This window comes from Equus przewalskii, chromosome 1, assembly GCF_037783145.1.
Source record: "Equus przewalskii isolate Varuska chromosome 1, EquPr2, whole genome shotgun sequence".
Classification (NCBI taxonomy): Eukaryota; Metazoa; Chordata; class Mammalia; order Perissodactyla; family Equidae; genus Equus; species Equus przewalskii.
The window spans coordinates 81,734,282-81,751,496 of record NC_091831.1 but is presented as its reverse complement, the minus strand read 5'-3'; the positions used below and the strand labels follow the sequence as shown (position 1 = coordinate 81,751,496).

Genomic DNA, 17,215 nt, shown 5'->3' with positions numbered 1-17,215 from the left:
CTGGGCACAGTGATGTTCTAGAAGAATATTTCTCAGCCCAAATTATTGCCAATCTGATAAACTGTTTACGTTCTCTACTAAAAACCCTTGGAGTAGCAGAGAAGATAGTGGAGGCATGTGAGGTTGAGGTTCATCAAGGGGCGTGGAGAAGGGGCGGATGCTGCCAGGTAGGGGTTGGTAAATACTGATCTGAAGGATCCAGAGGTCTAGGTTACCATCAGCCATCCTTCATCTTTGTCTTGGCTCAATTTCCCAATCTCTAAAGTGGAACAATAAGGATGGACTCAAAAGGGGAGTTAATTCAAACAAGATAAATACCAAGAAACCCACACCTACACACATCAAAGTAAACCTAATAAATCAAAGACAAATAGAAAATATTTAAAGAAACCAGAAGGGGGAGAAAAAGACACGTTACCTTCAGGGGTACAACAATAAGACCAAACATTGACTTCTCCAGAGAAATGATGGAAGCCAGAGGAAAACGGAATTATATCTTCCCAGTTCTGAAGGAAAATCAGCTGCCAACCTAGAATTCTATATCTAGCAAAAATATCCTTCAAAAATAGAAGCAAAGTAAAGATGTTTTCAGGCAAACAAAGACAGAGAATTTATCACCAGGAGACTGACCACTAAAGGAAATACTGAAAGGTTTTCTTTTGACAGAGGAAAATGAATCCAGATAGAAGCAGAGAGGTGCAAAAAAGAATGATGAGCAACAGAAAGAGAAAATACGTGAATAAGTATAAATGACTCTTGACTGCATAAAGCAATAATAATAATGCCTTGTGGGATTTAAAGAGGTATAGAACTGAAATGCAGACACATAAGGTGGGAAGAGTATATGGAATTAAAGAATAATATCCTTACATCGTATGGGAAGTGGTGAAGGTGTTCATCCATAGCAGACGTTAAGAAGTCAGCGGTGCATGTTGCAATCTCTAGGGTAACAAGCAAAATTAGTAACATTTTATGCAATAAACTTTCTAATGAAAGAGAAAGAACGGAATAATGACAAAATACTTAATTCAAAAGAAGGTGAGCGAGGAGAGGAAAAACGAACATGGAACAGGCAGAACAAGAAGAAACGAGTGGAAAAAAGATAGTTATAAACCTAAATACATTTGGGAATGCCGTAAGTATAAATATAAGAAATATTTCAATTAAAAGACATAGAACATCAGACTGGAGAAAAAGACTATACTACATATAAAATACACACTTCATATGGTAGAGAACAGTTAAAAGTAAAAGAATGGAAAATGATGTGTCATGCAAACACTAACCAAGAGAAAGCTGAACTGGCTATATTAATATCAGATTTTGAGGCAAGAAGTATTATTAGAAATAAAGAGGAACACTTTATAATAAGAAAAGTTTCACCAGGCAGATATGATAATCCTGAAACTTTATGTCTAACAACGTAGCTTCTAAGTATATACGAGAAGAATGGACAGAATTAAAATGTAAATAGGCAAATCCACAATCATAGTGGGAGATTTTAATACATCTCCCTGAGCAACTGACAAAAGCAGATAATAAAGTCAGTAAACAACAAGAAAGATTGAATGATGGATAAAAAATATGACCCAGTTGGCTCATATAGAGTATAGCATCCAGTATTTCAAGGCTGTTACCAACCCCAGGCTTAAAGGGAGGAGACAAGGGAGTGGCTACAAGAATCCAGGAGAGAGTCATGTGGAGAGGTCACCTTGAGAGAGGAGCTGTGACCTTCAGCCAGACACAAAGCACAGGGAGGTTCTAGAACGATAAACACCCATCCTCACTCTCTTCCCTCTGACCCCTCAGTCTCCTTCCAGGGTCCCCAGTGGCCAAGCGCAACTGAAAGCCATTGATACGGTCCCTACAGATTGGCCTCCCTGGGTGGAAAGCTGGATGGAGACGGGCGGGGGCAGGGTAGCTGGGAGTAGGGGCAAGAGAAAGACATCCAGCACAGATGTGCAAAAATGAAACTTTACTTTCTACAATTCAACTTAATTTTTGACTCCCTACCCCTGTTCTATCTTTTACAGTCAGTTAACCTATCGTATTTTCCTATAAACACAGAACATGTGTAATTTCTTATCCATTGAGGGTTAAAATTCATTCAAATCAGGATCTTTCCCTCTCCAGGATTTCCCCCCTTTTTCACAGTTTCCCATTGCTTCACAAGTTGATGCTGAACTTGGTGACTTACAAGGCAAAGGAGAAAAAGGAGGAAGCTCCCCTCTTCTTGGTGTCGATCTCTATTAGGTCCGAGGTGGCCTGCTACTTTCAACAGGACTCATCCCACTGGGTCCGTGGCACAGCCAGCGGATGGCGCTCCCCTCACTCATGGCTCGTCTGGTCTGGGGGCATGGACCCAATGCCCTTGCAGCTCCCTGGAGATGGCAGGCTGCTACACAGTAGAGATTGTCCCAGCTACATTGACCCAGGTGCATCCCCTCATCTCAGCTGCTGGACTCTGTATGGATCCACCATAGTCTGTCTAGGTCTCTGCTTAACGCCCACGTTCCACCAGGAACCCACTGAAAAGTTGAGATGCTATACCGAGCCTTGAGAAACTGGGGGATATATTGGGAAAAGGCGACTATGCTTGACCCTCTCATACCTAGATATGTTATACCCACACTTCTCCTCTGTTGCCCCAGAACATCACAAGTGATTTCACCAGCTCGCTCCTGGGCTACACTGCAGCAAGTATGGCTACTCCCGGGTCCCAAACTTTCTCAGGGGGATGCAGAGTGTGGAGCATCCCCAGCATGCTCTGCTTCCTTCCACTCCAAACTCTCTTCTTCATCTCAGTTCGGAGGGTGTTTGAATAGTCTTGGGGAGGGAACCGGGAGAGCAGGAGGCTGGATTACATCTCCCTGCAAAGGTTTTCTAGCTTACACTCAGAGCTAGACTTCCAACCTACAGTCCAAGCTAGAGCAACGACCTATGGCATCAACTTGACAAGCCCCACTGGGGCTCAGGGCAGCCCCATGTCTCACAGTTACAGAGCAGAAGAAAAAGATGGTGAGCATCTCATGATGGGTTCCTCACAAGTGAAGAAGAGTCCTGGCTCAGGTGGACAGTCAGTCCCTCCTCTTATGTTCTCAGTCTCATCCCCTCCCACCCCCTGAAGGTTTTCTTTCTTCTGCCATCCTTTTTCTCTCCTAGAGCATCAGCCTCTGCCTCTCTAGTGGACCATCCAACAGCTCACAGATGCTTTAGTATCTCACCTTAAAACCAACCCAAATTCCCCTGACTTTCCTCTTACTCTCCAGCTACTGCCCTATTTCTCCACTCCGCTTGTTAGCAAACCCTCTCATCAAGGTCGTCTACACTGGCTCTCTACTCTGTCTCATCTGCCCTGGACTCTTTGATTCACGCCAAGGAGGGAGCATCCATCTTCATTGCTTTATTGAAATTACTCTTGTCAAGGTTACCAAAGACCGGTCCAGAGTCGAATCCCAAGATCGTGTCTCCCTCCTGTTCTTATTGATCTCGCAACACCACCACCGTGGGCCACACCTCCTCCACACCACACGTGCCTCTCTCCTGTGTACCACACCATCCTTGCTTTCCTGCTCTCCCAGTTAGCTCTCCTGCTCAAGCTTGTTGTCTGCTGTGCATGTGTTGATTCCCTCCCTTTGACACACCGTGACACACCACAGCAAATCCCAGAGCCATCGCTGCTCTCCTCTCTTGCGACCAACCTGGTCCAAGTCACCCCCACCTCTTGCTGGGACTCTTTCAACACCCTAAATTGGTCTCCTGGCTCCTGCTCCTCTCTACCCAGCAACCACAGTGATGCATAAACACATCAAAAACACAAAACATCTCATGTTACTTCCCACATAAAACCCTTTAACAGTGTCCACTCAGCATAAAGTTCAAGCTCAATTTTTCCCCCGCTTTATTGAGATATAATTGACATACGACATTATCTAAGTTTAAGGCACACAACATGATGATTTGTGTATGTTGGGAAATGATTCCCACAACTCTGTGCCAGATCATCTTTATGATCCTTCTTTTTCCATGACAGTCAAACCTGAAGTGCCTATTTTATTCCATACTTAGGAACCAAAAATAGACAAATAAATAAATCTCAACATACTCATAATGAATTCGAATTTTAAAAGCTTCATGGATGAGCTTGAATGAATATTTCCAAATACATGTGGCAAATGTGGTTAATTTAGCATTTGATTTTAATCAGCCAAACCTTACCTAATATTAACATCGGCATTGTTTCACAAAATTAAAGATAAAAGGGGTGTTTTAAACTATGTATTCACATCAATCCTCAAAATTTCTCCTAAGTAGCAGGATGCCTGAAGTAGACAAGGTATTTATAGGTCAACTACATCAGCTGACCTATATGTTGGGAAACTGAGGCTGAGGGGGAAGGTGGCTTGCCCAGGGACACACAGCTACTGCGTGTTGGCAGAGCTGGGACATGTCCTCAGATCTTCTGGACTCCAAAGCTTCTTTGCCCTCCTCTGCACGACTGCCCATGAGCGTCTGCAGCCGATAGCGGAAGTCGCTGCAGCCACGGAGCTCTGTATTCTGTAGCGGGCACAGTGCCACGAGCTGCACATTCATCATCCCACTTAGTCCCCGTGACAGCGCCATGTGGTATGGACTGTAATTATCACCATGCGCACTCAGGGGAAGCACGGATTAGGGCTTTTATTGACTGCCCGAGTCAAACAGCGGTACGCAGTCAGGCCAGGATTTGAACCCAGGTCCGTGTGACACTATCACACACACTCAGAGTCATGCCACTGTCCTGCCCCCTAACACACAGCTCTGAGACCTGAAAAGCAGCGAGCTTTGCTCCCTGGGAGTAAGAGAGGGTGTCAGGCAGGCAGAGGGACTGGTGCCCGGGACAGACTCTGGCCAGTATGACAGGGGGTGCAGCTAGCCCAATGATGGGGTGCATCTCGCACGGGCTCACCCACCCTCGTGAGAGCGGCTACAGGGAGACCCAGGCGGGAAGGCAGGACTGGAACCCCGGTGGATCAGGGTTTCCCATCCCATGGCTTCTAGACTCTGGGAGTCTTCCGAAGCATCTTGTCTGGGGTGAAGCGTTAGGTCATCGTTCTCAGCCCTCCCCCGAGGTAGACGGTCATCTGTTCTCACCTCTGCCTGCCTTCGTGGAGCTGGCGCGGAGCCTCCTGTCACTTGGTGCAGGTGACTTCCTTTGATGACGCCCGCATCATGATACAAAATCTCTTTTGGATCCAGCGCTCCATGCCCTTTCGACAGCACGTCTGTCTGCTCTCTCACAGGATACCCACGCCCGGGGGGCTGAGTGTGAGCCTCAGAGGGGACAGTGAGGGCGGAGCATGAGGGTCAGCCCAGCATGGTCAAGGTCAAGCAGAGGCCCAGGGGAGTGCAGACTTGGAGAGGTGGAGGAGATGAGAGGGGACAACTCAGGACAGCCCAGCCCGGTGCAGACAGGCAGGCTTTCATCATCTCCCCAGCCTTGGTACCTGCCCCACCCCCAGGGTGCTATTTGTCACAAGAAGAATGTCCTCTGCTCACAGCCTCAATACCATGACTCCCTGACATGCTGTATGCCCCTCCTGGAAACTGCTTCCTGGTTTGTAAAATGAGGCTGGTGGCCAGCTCTCCTCTCCAGATCTTCCAGCCACATCTGACAAAATGTCCGCTCCTAAAGCAGTGTCGCTTCCCTCTTGGACAGAAGGAATAACACCAGACACGTGAACTGCTAGGTGAGCAGTGGACTGGAGCCACAGGACCCGGGACTCGGATCAGAATCCTCACTGCCTGCTGAGTGGCTCCAGGCGGGCCAGTCTCCCTCTCTGAGCCCCATTGCCATTAGGTGATTTCTAAAAGAAGGCCCTTCCTCTTAAGACTAAGTGACCAACGAAATATTACCTTGAAAACATAATACTTCTATTCTTCTACTCAAAGAGCTTTGAGCTTCAAACCTAAAAGCCGTTGCCTGCTTATTTGTCATCCTTCCTGCCTAGGGGCTGCAACCGACGACGTCCCAGGGAGGCAGCTCGCTGGAATGCCCCCTAGGTCAGCTCCCAGACAGACAGCGGGGAAGAATTCCAGGCAGCCCACTTTGTTATGGTTGCTTTCTGATAACACCACTTGGCTCTTAAAATAGCTGTCAAGTTGATGCTGTGACTCTCGAACGTGTCAAAGCAAAGGGTAAAGAGGGGGACGGGATGGGACCCTGGGTGGCTCCTTGGGAAAGGATCAGCACTGGGAGGGGAGGCAAGACAGCAGATGGCCTTGTGGTTGCAGGAGCCCCAAGGAAAGCAGTGCCGCCAGCTCCCGCCCAGTGCTCCTTCTATGCAGCGAATGCAGTGTGTGCTCATGGTGTTTGCTGACTGACACACGCAGTGGCCAAGATGCAGCCAGTACCCCACTCAGGGCCAGCTCCAGCTGGGGGGCTCAGGGTCACCTCAGGGCCCGCCTGAGCCCCCTTCTACCCCAGGAGAGTCCGTCTCCCTCTCCTACACAGCTTCTCACCCACCCCGTCCAGGCCCACCTCTCTCCGGGTTGGGAGAGCATCGGCTCTGTGGAGGCCCTCCCTCTTTATCAGCCCTGCATCTCCTGCTGTGTTGCTGACCCAGACACGTTCTTCCTGCTGACTGCGTGTTTTCGGAAATCCACGGATTTCTGCTGTTTCGTTACATTCTATTTCTTCCAACCCAACCTGGCACGCAAAATGTTTCCAAACACGCGTGACCGTATACAGAACGTCTTACAAGGTTTTTTTTCTGGGCATATTCCTTAACCTCGCAAGGCCATGCTGGTTCTCTGTTAGTACTGGACATTGCCCTCTTAGTGGCTCTCTGCCTGTCACCCCTGGGCTGCAGAAGAAAGTTGGACGTGGCAGCCAGCAGGCCCAGTGTGACCTGCTCCTGTGGATGGGTTAGATTAACAATAGAGCTCGTGATGCTCTGTGGGTCGGGGAGATACACAGAGCCCCCTCTACTGTAGCTAAGCAGGGGCTCAGCGACTGGCTCAGGGCAGCAGTGGGCCAGCTCCTGAGACCCGGCCTCCAGGCCAATCCCAATCCTTTTCCTACGTGAGAACGTCCCAGACTCTTATTCCTAGAAGAAACCTTGCAGTGTCTAGAGTGAAGAGATTAGCAATTAAGTACTTATTTTCAAGTCATAGAGCAGGGGAAATACACATACTGATATCTCTCGGAATCTGAGAAAGACATGAACAGCCACGACTCAGAAGACAGGAAACTCGGCAGTAACCACATCCGCGACCCCGGCAGGACCTCACTGGCCCCCCCTCCAGAGCCCAGCTGTGGACCAGCGCCAGCTCTGCCCTTCTCTGACTTCCTAGGAAGAACGTGATCAGGTGCACTTGGTCAGGTGAGGGAGGCAGGGCGGCCCCAGGGTGTCAGCCCTGTGTTCCTAGAGCAAGGGGATTGCAGTGAGCTTGGTCACCCACAAGAACGTCTGCAATAGTCAGAGGAAATAATCTCTAAAGGGAAACAGCAGGTGGAAGGCAAGAAGGTAGCTCAGGGAGGGACTTTCGGGGCATGCTAAGCAAAGGCATTTGGGCTTTTCCTGTTTGCAGTAGGGAGCCATAGTGGGTTTTGGCAGGGGAGAGACTGGACATGCTAATGTGCTCATGGCTGTTCCCCTGACAGCTCAGAGGCACTCGCAGCAGTGCCCCGGAGGGTCTGGCGTCCGCCTCACCCCAACATCTGTATTGCTGTACCCCGACACTTGGCCCATGATAGCTGGCATGCTAATCTGTGTCACCAGCCTCCACCGAGCTTCTATTACTTGAATGAAAGAAACTTAACTAATTTAGCCGAAACCCAGCATTGTCCAAGCACCCCTCGCTTCCCACCTTCTCCCCTTGCCGCCCACAGCTCCCTCTGGTTGGAATGTCAGCCCTGGAAGCCAGCTCCCCATGGCGAGATTGGATCTACCCTTCGAGGCCTCAGATTCTGCCTCCTTCCTGGAGCTTTTCCTGATCTTCCCGAGACAATGTGATTTCTCCCACGTTGGGTGCCTTCCTCAGACCGCCTTCTACCTACAATGCGGTGCTCACCTTACTCAGCCTGGCGGTCTCAGGGAATTCCCTTGTACCAGCTTTTTCAACTAGAATTGCAGGTTCTGTGTGGGCAGAACTTGGGCCTCGTTCTTCTCTGAACCTGCCGCCGGGCCTTGCCAGGCCTGATCCATGGAGAATGCCCAGTGTTTGTGCGATGGAACGGAGAACACAGAGAGAGGATGGGACCTGGGAGGGGAAATGAATCTGAAGTTCTCATAGACATTCTCACGGCCTGGGCCAGCCCTGGCCTGTGCTGGGCAGAGGCGAGGACGTGGAACCAGGGTCCCACGGGAGATGCTGCAAAGCCCGGCTTGCACTCGGATGCTCAGCTCTTCATGTGGCCCCCAAGTGCCTGCCAGCACAGAGGTTGGGGCCATCCCTCCGTTGGAGAGAAAAAGCCCATGGGTGGGACCACAGAGTCAGAGCAGCTGCCCCTGCCAGAAGGACATGGCGCTGTCTGTCCAGAACGACTAGAGCTCTGGCCGAGGGACAGGGTGCAGTCCTCCTGGAGCCCCACACGCTCTCACGTGGGCATCTTGGGGTGCTCAGACTACAAGAGCATATCAACAAGGCACAGGGAGAGTCCTGGGTGTGGGCAGCTTTAGCAATCTGAGAAAGTTCTTGGCAAACAAGCCTGGGCTAAGGAGCTTCTGCCTTGGGAGAATGTTCTAGAAGCCCAGCTGTTAAAGTCTGAGGTAAAGCAGGAGTGTGTGAAGACACTAGCTGCCAGGGAAGACCGCACTGCGGAAAGGAAGGGAAGGCATTTGCCCGCAAACTGCCACCTGGAGAGCCAGCCAGGTCCTCTGCAGGGGGGCTGAGCTCTGGGACCCGTCCCTAGTTGCCCTGCGGGCCTCCCCTCTTCTCTCTCAGGAAGGACCTCTCCAGGAGGCCGAGGAGCCATTTTCCAGGTAGCACGGAGTGGTCTGCTGGGCTCCTGAGGGAGCAGCTCCTCGGGCACAGGAGCAAAGCCATGTGGTTTAAAATCCCCATAAAAGCAACCATACTCATTTCCTATATTGGCTTGTATTTCCTAATTACTGTCCCACAGGAAAACCTAGCAAGAAGGAGGAGGAGAATCCAGCCCCCCGGCCTTCCTTTGTACATTTAAAGAAAGTGTGGTTAAAAAGCAGGCACCTTCGCTGGACATTGCTGATCAACACGAAATGGAATCACTTGAAAAAATTATTGGTTCAGCTCAAAAGTAATTGCCACTTATTTTGTTTATAAGGGCAAGCTCTGCTGGTGACATCAGATCAGACGTTACTGCCTCCTGGTCTGATGCTAACTAATATTTGCCCTAATACTGAGCATAAATAAGTAGGAATTTCTCCTGAGACATCACAATATTACATCTTTAATGGGACCTAATAGTCGGAGGCACGCCAATTGCCCTGCTGTGGGATTATAATTACGCGTGTTCCTTTTCCCCCTTTTAAATTTCATGAACAGAGAGGAGCACTCGAAGCCATTAAGCTTTCTCCAGAAACGTGGAGTAAAAATAAAACCACCCGTGTGCAAACTCCACCTCATCCATTCCAGAAGGTGACGGCATTCTGAATGCTCCCTCCACTGCACTGCCTCTCCCAAGGCTCCTGGTGCGTGGCTGATGCCACCGGCTGCTGGCAGGAGGCTGGGCACTTGTAAACAGCCACATCCACACTGAGGCCAGGAGCCTGATCTCCAGGTGGCCCTCTGCTCTCCTAGAGATGCTCCTGCAGCCTCCTTGGGTGTCCGTCTTTGGCTCTCTGGTCTAGCCGGGAGCATGTCCTCTGGCTTTATCTGGGAATTCTGTTCTTGCTTTATTCTGTGAGGATGTTTGGTGATTAGAACTCAGAGCCCAGCCTTGAGGGCCACCTGGACAGATAGGCAGAGCCGGAAAGAAAAGAGCTTGTTCAGGCCTCTAGCCCAGGGCCTGAGCTCCCGCCTGCCCTACCAAGCTGCTGAGTATCTGGGGCCCGGAGACAACTAACATAGTGAAGATTTTGAGAAAAGGACTCAAGATCCCCTCGTGATGGTGGAAACAGAGGATGTCTCTGTAGACTGTTTAGAAGGAGAACAGTGGAACCTGGGCTGATGGGGGCTTCACCCACACAAGCTTGGAGCAACAGGCTAGGAAGCTACAGGGCCAGGCAGAACCCAAGCTGGATGCAGGAGGGGGCCAGAGCAAAGCAGCCAGGTTCCAGGGCTCGTTGCTTTTCAGAGCCTGCCGCCCACAAGCAGGGAAGTGGGGCCAGAGGGAGAGAGTCAGGCATGAGGCTGGCATCTGCTCCCTTCTCCTTTTTGCTATCCTGGTTTTCAAAGGACCATTTTTACAGCCACTGGGCACATCTCCTCCCCAACATCTGCAAATGACCTCTTCTCCTGCTCCCCACCTTGGCTCCCCAAACGGTCTCAAATAGACCCTCTTCTGTTTGGCTCTCTTGGGCCCAAAGAATTCTCCAGGCAAGGAAGCCCGTCTCCAGCCATGACCCAATGGCTGGGACCCTGCCAACCCTTTCCTGGCTTCTCATCTCTCTGGCCCTCCATCAAACTAATGGCTTTGGTTAATAACTCCGTGTGCACCTGACATCAAGGGACTCAGTAAGCAGCAGCTATCACTTTATTATTATTTTATAGTGGGCATGGAAGAAATGCATAGGCCGTGGGTAATACATGGTGCAGGAACTCAGAGAGGAGATAGATTACTGAGAGCCAGAGGGGGCTCACAGAGGAGCTGATGAGAGCCAAGAGGGTGGGGAGGGCATTCCAGGCCAGGGATTGCCACAAACAAAGACCAAGAGACCGGCAGTGTGCCCTAGGTTTGAGAAACACTGTGTGGACTATTTGGCTCTGGCAAGAAGTTTTTTTCAGGAGAATGGAGTTGGGGGGCGGAGGGAGGAGCAGGGGCTGTGCGAGAAAAGGAAGGACAGGGATGAGGAGGGAAAGAGGGCCTAGGCTCTGATTCAAGAGAGACGACCAAGATGTTAGGCTGAACCCCCCCCCCCACGCCCCCCCCATAAGTGACTATGGAGAATCTTTATACCCGGGAGCAACTGCCTGTGGGGAGGGAGGGAGGAGGAAAGAAAGAGGCCAGAGCGTCTGGGGTTTTGCCCCAGGGAGAATGGCAGACAGGTTTGTATGAGGAGCCGGCTGTGGCCTCGAGATGGCCTCAGACTGCAGGTGCCTGTGAGCGCCCCCCCCCCCCGCCCCCCGCGGAGACGCCACCTTCCCAGGGTTGGTGCCCACCGTGTCCCCCGCAGCGAGAGCTGCCGGTCCAGACAGAGCCTTCACGCTCCACCGTCCCTCCAGAGACTGCGGCACAGGTCTTTTCCTCTCCATCTTTTTCTGTGCTTAAATACTTTTTAGATAGTTGCACAAGTACTATATTAACTCTTTTTTTTAGCCAGTGTTAGAACACATCAGCTAAAATGAAAACTCTTTACCCTCACCTCAACCCAGTGGCTGCCTCTATCGTGAGTTTCCCGTTGCCTTCAACTCAGTGTTATAGTTTTACATAGACTGTTACATATATATCCATAAAAAATAAATAATATTGTTTGGCACGTTTCTATTTTCATACTCGGCATGCAAATGGATTTTTCTGTACCTTGGGTTTTTTCACTCAACTTTAGCTTTTTGAGATTTGCCCACGTTGATTCCGGGAGCTTAAATCTGCACCTTTCGGCTGCTGTATGGTGTTCTTATGTTTGCGTGGTTACGTTTAACTTGTCCTTCCCCCGTCACACGACCTTCAGGTTGTTGCAGTTCTCTTTCATTGCAAACATCGATCAGTGAACACCCTTGTGCATCTCTCCTGGTCCCTGCCTCTAACCTGACCCACCAAATCACTCCTGTCTTCAAGGCTTTGGAAGCCGTTACCGTGAGAAGATCATTATTTCACTGGAGCTGATACCAAAGAGAAACTGCTGAGTGATAGGGTACATGCATTTTAATTCCTTCTTTTCTGTGAAGGGATTTAACTGGCCACATACGTTCCCAAAATAAACCCCTCAGCCCTTGGAGACTCCAGTGCGTGCTCAAGAGGAATAGTGGAGAGACGATCTGAGAAACTAGATTAAAAATCTTTCAAGTGGATAATGCCATTTGGCCTCGGCTTACTACTGATATTGATATAAACTTTCATTCTTAGATATTTATATTTTTAATTACAAGTATAGTATAACATTACATAAAGTGTGGGAGGAGATTAAGTGCCATTCATATTAGACTTAGAAGTCACCGTTTTGTCATTTCAAGACCATGAATCTAGGCAATAACTCATCAATGGCAGCGAGTCCATTGGGTGAAAGATTGTTGGAGAACTTCGTAAGTGTAGAAGCTGACATCACTTGTCAGCGAGGACTGATCAGTCATCACTCACAGTGGTTCCACCAGACACCATGCTCCTTATGGCGTGACGCAATAGGAAAAACACAGCACCATCTAGCAACGGTTCCTTCCAAAACAAAACAAAACTGAACCTGAACATGAGCAAGTATCTAGGTCTAACTGCTAATCCAAGGGAATCTGGGGGTTTGAGAAACAGGTTAAATGACACCTTTAGGATAAAATCTGCCAAATCCAGAATGTGGAAGATTCACAGGACAGCTGATCAGTTCTTCCACAAATAAATGGCATGAACAAGGGGTGCTTTCCATAATAAATTATGGATGATTGAAATAGCCTTAAGAGACTTATCGCCAAACAAAAATTATGAAATTTGTTTGGGTCCTGATTAGAACAAGTCAACAGTAAAAAGATGCTTTACAGAAAATCAGGGAAAATTGAACACAGACAGCATATTAGAAAATGTTAAGAAATTATTGTCAATGGCCAAGATGATAATAATGACTACATTGAAATCTCCCAGCGTAACCTCCAAAAGGAAGGAAGGAAGAAAAGGAGAGAGGGAGGGAGGGAGGGAAAATAAAACTACATAAAACCGGTACTTCTCCACTTAATTAAAAGACAGAAAATGTCCAAACTTCAAATTACTTGATTGAACAAATAAACAGATATATTGTAGCTAACAGGAGCTAAATCTATTATTATTATAATCAGAGAGAGGAATTGCAAATATGGAAAGTGAAGATAAATGAAATCTGTGGTGTTGGATTGGAATTAGAGGCATGGGTATAAACTTATGTAAATTTATGCATACTTGCATGTGTACATGTGTATAATAGCTAGGTAGATATAAAGACATGCATGCATGTGGGTGTATGTGCAGATGTGGGAGTGTGTACATACATATATTTCCTAGCATGGCCCACAGGGAGACCCCGGAAGCAATGATACCCCAAAAACAATGAGCACACCTAGCACCCAGATCTTGGTGTCTAAACACCATCTCTAATAAAAGGAGCCAATTTTCCTTGGTTAATGGCTAATTCCAGGGCTGGAGTGTGGAGCGTACAAGATAAAAGTGGGACATCTTGTTGTGTTAGAAAGTTAGAAAGGCTCAAAATATTATAGGGACATGTCAAAAGGACACAGGATTCAGCATGAAGGGCTCTCAGTGGCCAAATCTGGGACAATTAGAACATCAAAAAAACTAATGGCATAATGGAAAATAACCCATTGAATAAATTAAGAATCTGCGAGTTTATGCTGATGTCAATCAATGAATCAATAGGAAGAAAAAGCTCTTCCTTAGTAGAAAGCCAACTAATAAATGTAGAAGGAACTTTGAAATTAGAAAAGTCATCATTGGCAATCATTGCAGAGGATTGTAAGTCAATTTTCTGGTTGTAACCATTAGACTACAGTTATGCAAGAGAATGTCTTTGTTTTTAGAAATACAGACTGTTGTACTTAGGGATAAAGGGGCATCATGTCTGCACCTTATTCTCAAAGGATGCTATAGACTGAATGTTTGTGCCCCAAAGTCATATGTTGGAACCTAACCCCCAATGTGATCGTGTTTGGAAGTGGGGTCTTTGGGAAGTGATTAGGTTATGAGGGTGGAGTACTCATGAATTGGATTAGTGTCCTTACAAAAGAGACCCCAGCAAGCTCCCTCTCCCCTTCTGCCATGAGGACACAGCAAGATCACGACCATCTATAAACCAGGAAGCAGGCTCTCACCAGACGCTGAGTGTGTCAGCGCCTTGATCTTGGACTTCCCAGCTTCCAGAACTGTGACAAATAATTATTGTTTAAGCCACTCAGTCTATGGTCTTTTTGTCACAGCAACCTAGACAGACTCAAAAGAATGATTTAGAAAAAAATAATGTGTGTGTATATAGCAGGGAGGATGAAGAGAGCAAATGAGGCATAACGTTAACATCTGAAGACACTAGCTCAAGGGTATACAGAAATTCCTTGTATTATTCTTGCAACTTTTCTCTAAGTGTAAAATTACATCAAAATTTTTCAAAAGACACATCCATGAAAGAAATTATTTACTTTGCTGGTTGTGATGATGGCGTTTGGTTATGCTGCTTTCAAAAACTTATCGTCTGTTAGAGATTTTTAAGTATATATGAAGCAAATATTGCAAAAAGTTGGTAATTGTGAAATCTAGGTGGTGCCTTTATGAGAGTTTATTACCTTCTCTGCCTCCATGGATGTTTGAAATTTAAAATTATTGAAAATACTATTTTTGTGTATTCCTTTCTAGTCCTTGGAGCGATGCATATAGTTTGTTGTACACACAGTTTAAATCCTGCCCATTTTGGTTTTCATGTTACTGAAGTCTTCATCATTGGCTCTTTGATGGCTACGTGTTAATTCATTAGCCAGATAATTTACTAGGTCATTCCTCTATTGCTGAGCTTGTAGCTTGCTAATACAGTGCACTCAACTAAATAGTGCTTTTTCCCTATTTGGAATCTTTTCTTAGGAAAGATTTCCAGAAATGGGATTTCTGGATCACAGACATGATCACGTTTATGAATCTTGAAGCATTTTCCCAAATTCCTTTCCAAAAAGTAGCACCAATTTACACCATATGAGATTGAGAGTTAGCATTAATTTTTTCACTGGTGCTGGCGTTGTGTTACTCACATCTTCTTGCTTCCTCTTTTGTGAGTTATTCTGTCTCGATGCCTCTGTTGGGATCTTAACGTTCTTCAAAAACTGCATGAACCCTTTGAGTAATAAAGATATTAGCTTTCATATCATGTATGCTTCAAATGTTTTTCCTGAAAAACTCACTTTAAATGGAGGGAGAATGTGTAACTATGTCTTAGTAACTCGACAGCCATTACGCCTGCCACCTCTCACATTCTCTCCGAGAAGAGCTCCATATCCTGGTGAGGCAATCATTTGTTTAGAAAACAAAATAGTTATATTTATCTAGAACATAAAATATTATGAAAGCACTTTCTCTTGAGATAATTTGCCAAAAACGACAAAACAGACCAAAGGTCCTGGCTATGTCTTCATGATCAAAATAACTAGCTTTAAAAATGGCTGATGTGCTCTTTGTACTGTTTTCTTAACAACCACGTCAACAGTCCCATGACTAGTAAAAGTAGGACATCATGGTAGCCAAATAAAGCTATCCATAGAAAAAAGGTGACACGTCTTCTATTTCTACAGGAAAAAAAATATAGATCTATTTCTCTAGCAACAGATTTCTAAATAAATCAACCTGAAAGTATGATAGGAAAGAGCACCAGGGTCTGACACCCATAAGGTCCCGTAAGCAGCCCATGTTCGTCAAGTAGATGATGTATGCTTGGGCCACACTACCAACCAGGGTGGCCCTCCCTCCCCTGATAACCAAGATCTCCTGCTCCAGGGCCCACCTGCCTCAGTCTTGCCTCTTCTTCCATTTCTCATCTCTCCAATCTTACTAGGCAACCGTGTACCAACGTGCGACAAAGTTAGTGTTGATGGGGAAGCAAAGCTTTCATCTGAACGGGTGTCTCCACTGGAGTTCTGAGATGGGCAGATGAGGCAGGCTTCACAAGTCAAGCTTGTCTGCCAACAACAGGGCCTTCCAGACACGGAGGGCAACTTCTGCCATCTGGATCACAGTGCTGATCCGGTCACAGTCAGATGAACGTACGGTCAGAGTTTCCTGGGCCCCAAGAGCTGGGCTGGGCACCACTTTGCTAGAAGTCCGTATGTTGGCTGCCCCGGGTGCAGCTCCTGCGCCTCTGTCTCTGTCTCTGTCTCTCTCCATCCTATCCCTTCCATCCTCCCAGCGGTCAGTGACCTACAGCCATCTGCTTTATTGGAATACAACCAGTGCATCTCATCTGGGACTGTTGCGCTACAATGGCAGAACTGAGTAGCCAGGACAGACCAGAGGAGCCACAAAACCTAAAATATTTACTGTCTGGCCCTTAGGAGAAAGGGTACCAACTTCTGCTCTAAATCTCCTCTATGACTCCCTCCTGCTCCTAGATGGTCCCCGGCACCACTCAACTTGCCACTCCTTTCTCATTAAGGAGAGCAATTTACCATTTTCTGGTTTCTGCCTGTAAACTACACACCCAAATCAATATCGTATTCAAGCCTATGGAAGCCATTACACAGAGCACAATCACTGTTTACACACAGCACACAAAAGACCTTCCAATTAGCACCCCCATGCTTCTCAGGAGGCGGCAAGAAGGAACATATAAGCAAAGGAAAACACATTATCACGTGCAATCTGTTCACAGGCATGCTCAGCCCTTACCGGAATAACCTGCGTGGTCCAATGCAACAGAACCGGATCCCTGAACTCGATCAGCCCTCTGGCATTAGCCAACAGGCTCTGGCTGTCCTGAGGTATAACAGAAGGACGTCTGGGGAGGCCAGGCTGCGGTGCAGGAGAAGAAAACGTCTAAAGCAGGTGGAGGAGAGGACCAGAGCAGAGAGCTGGACTACAGGCCCACTGCAAATTCAGGGGGTTCCAGCTCTACCCAGCCAGGTGAGTTGAGGTTCTAGAAAAATTATCTCTATGGGAAGGACAATGAGAGAAATGTTTGATCTGACAGTTAAGCCTGCCCTTCAACCCCAGGCGTTACCTGTACTCTGGACTTTTCTAGCAAAGCTAAGGAGAATTTGGCTGCAGCCAAATAGTCTAACCCAGATTTTAGCAGCAACAAACATGAAACTGTGCTTGACATCATTAGTCATCGTGGAAATGCAAATCAAAACCACAATGAGAGACCACTTCATTTCCACCAGGATGGCCAGAAACAAAAGGTTGGATGATAACAATTGTTGAGGATGTGGA

General features: G+C 47.5%; 1 protein-coding gene across 4 annotated transcripts in view; it reads right to left on the bottom strand.

Moving 5' to 3' along the window:
* Positions 1-17,011, bottom strand: part of TMEM273 (transmembrane protein 273) — an 82,508-nt gene extending 65,497 nt beyond the window's left edge. For 2 of the 4 annotated variants that reach the window (XM_070615346.1, XM_008521974.2), the window contains exon 1: positions 16,673-16,968. The gene's annotated coding sequence lies outside the window, so the exon portion shown is untranslated. Of the gene's footprint in view, positions 1-16,672 lie in introns of all 4 variants that reach the window. The other 2 variants (XM_008521972.2, XM_008521973.2) reach the window with 2 other exon arrangements.
* Positions 17,012-17,215: the final 204 nt, after the last annotated feature.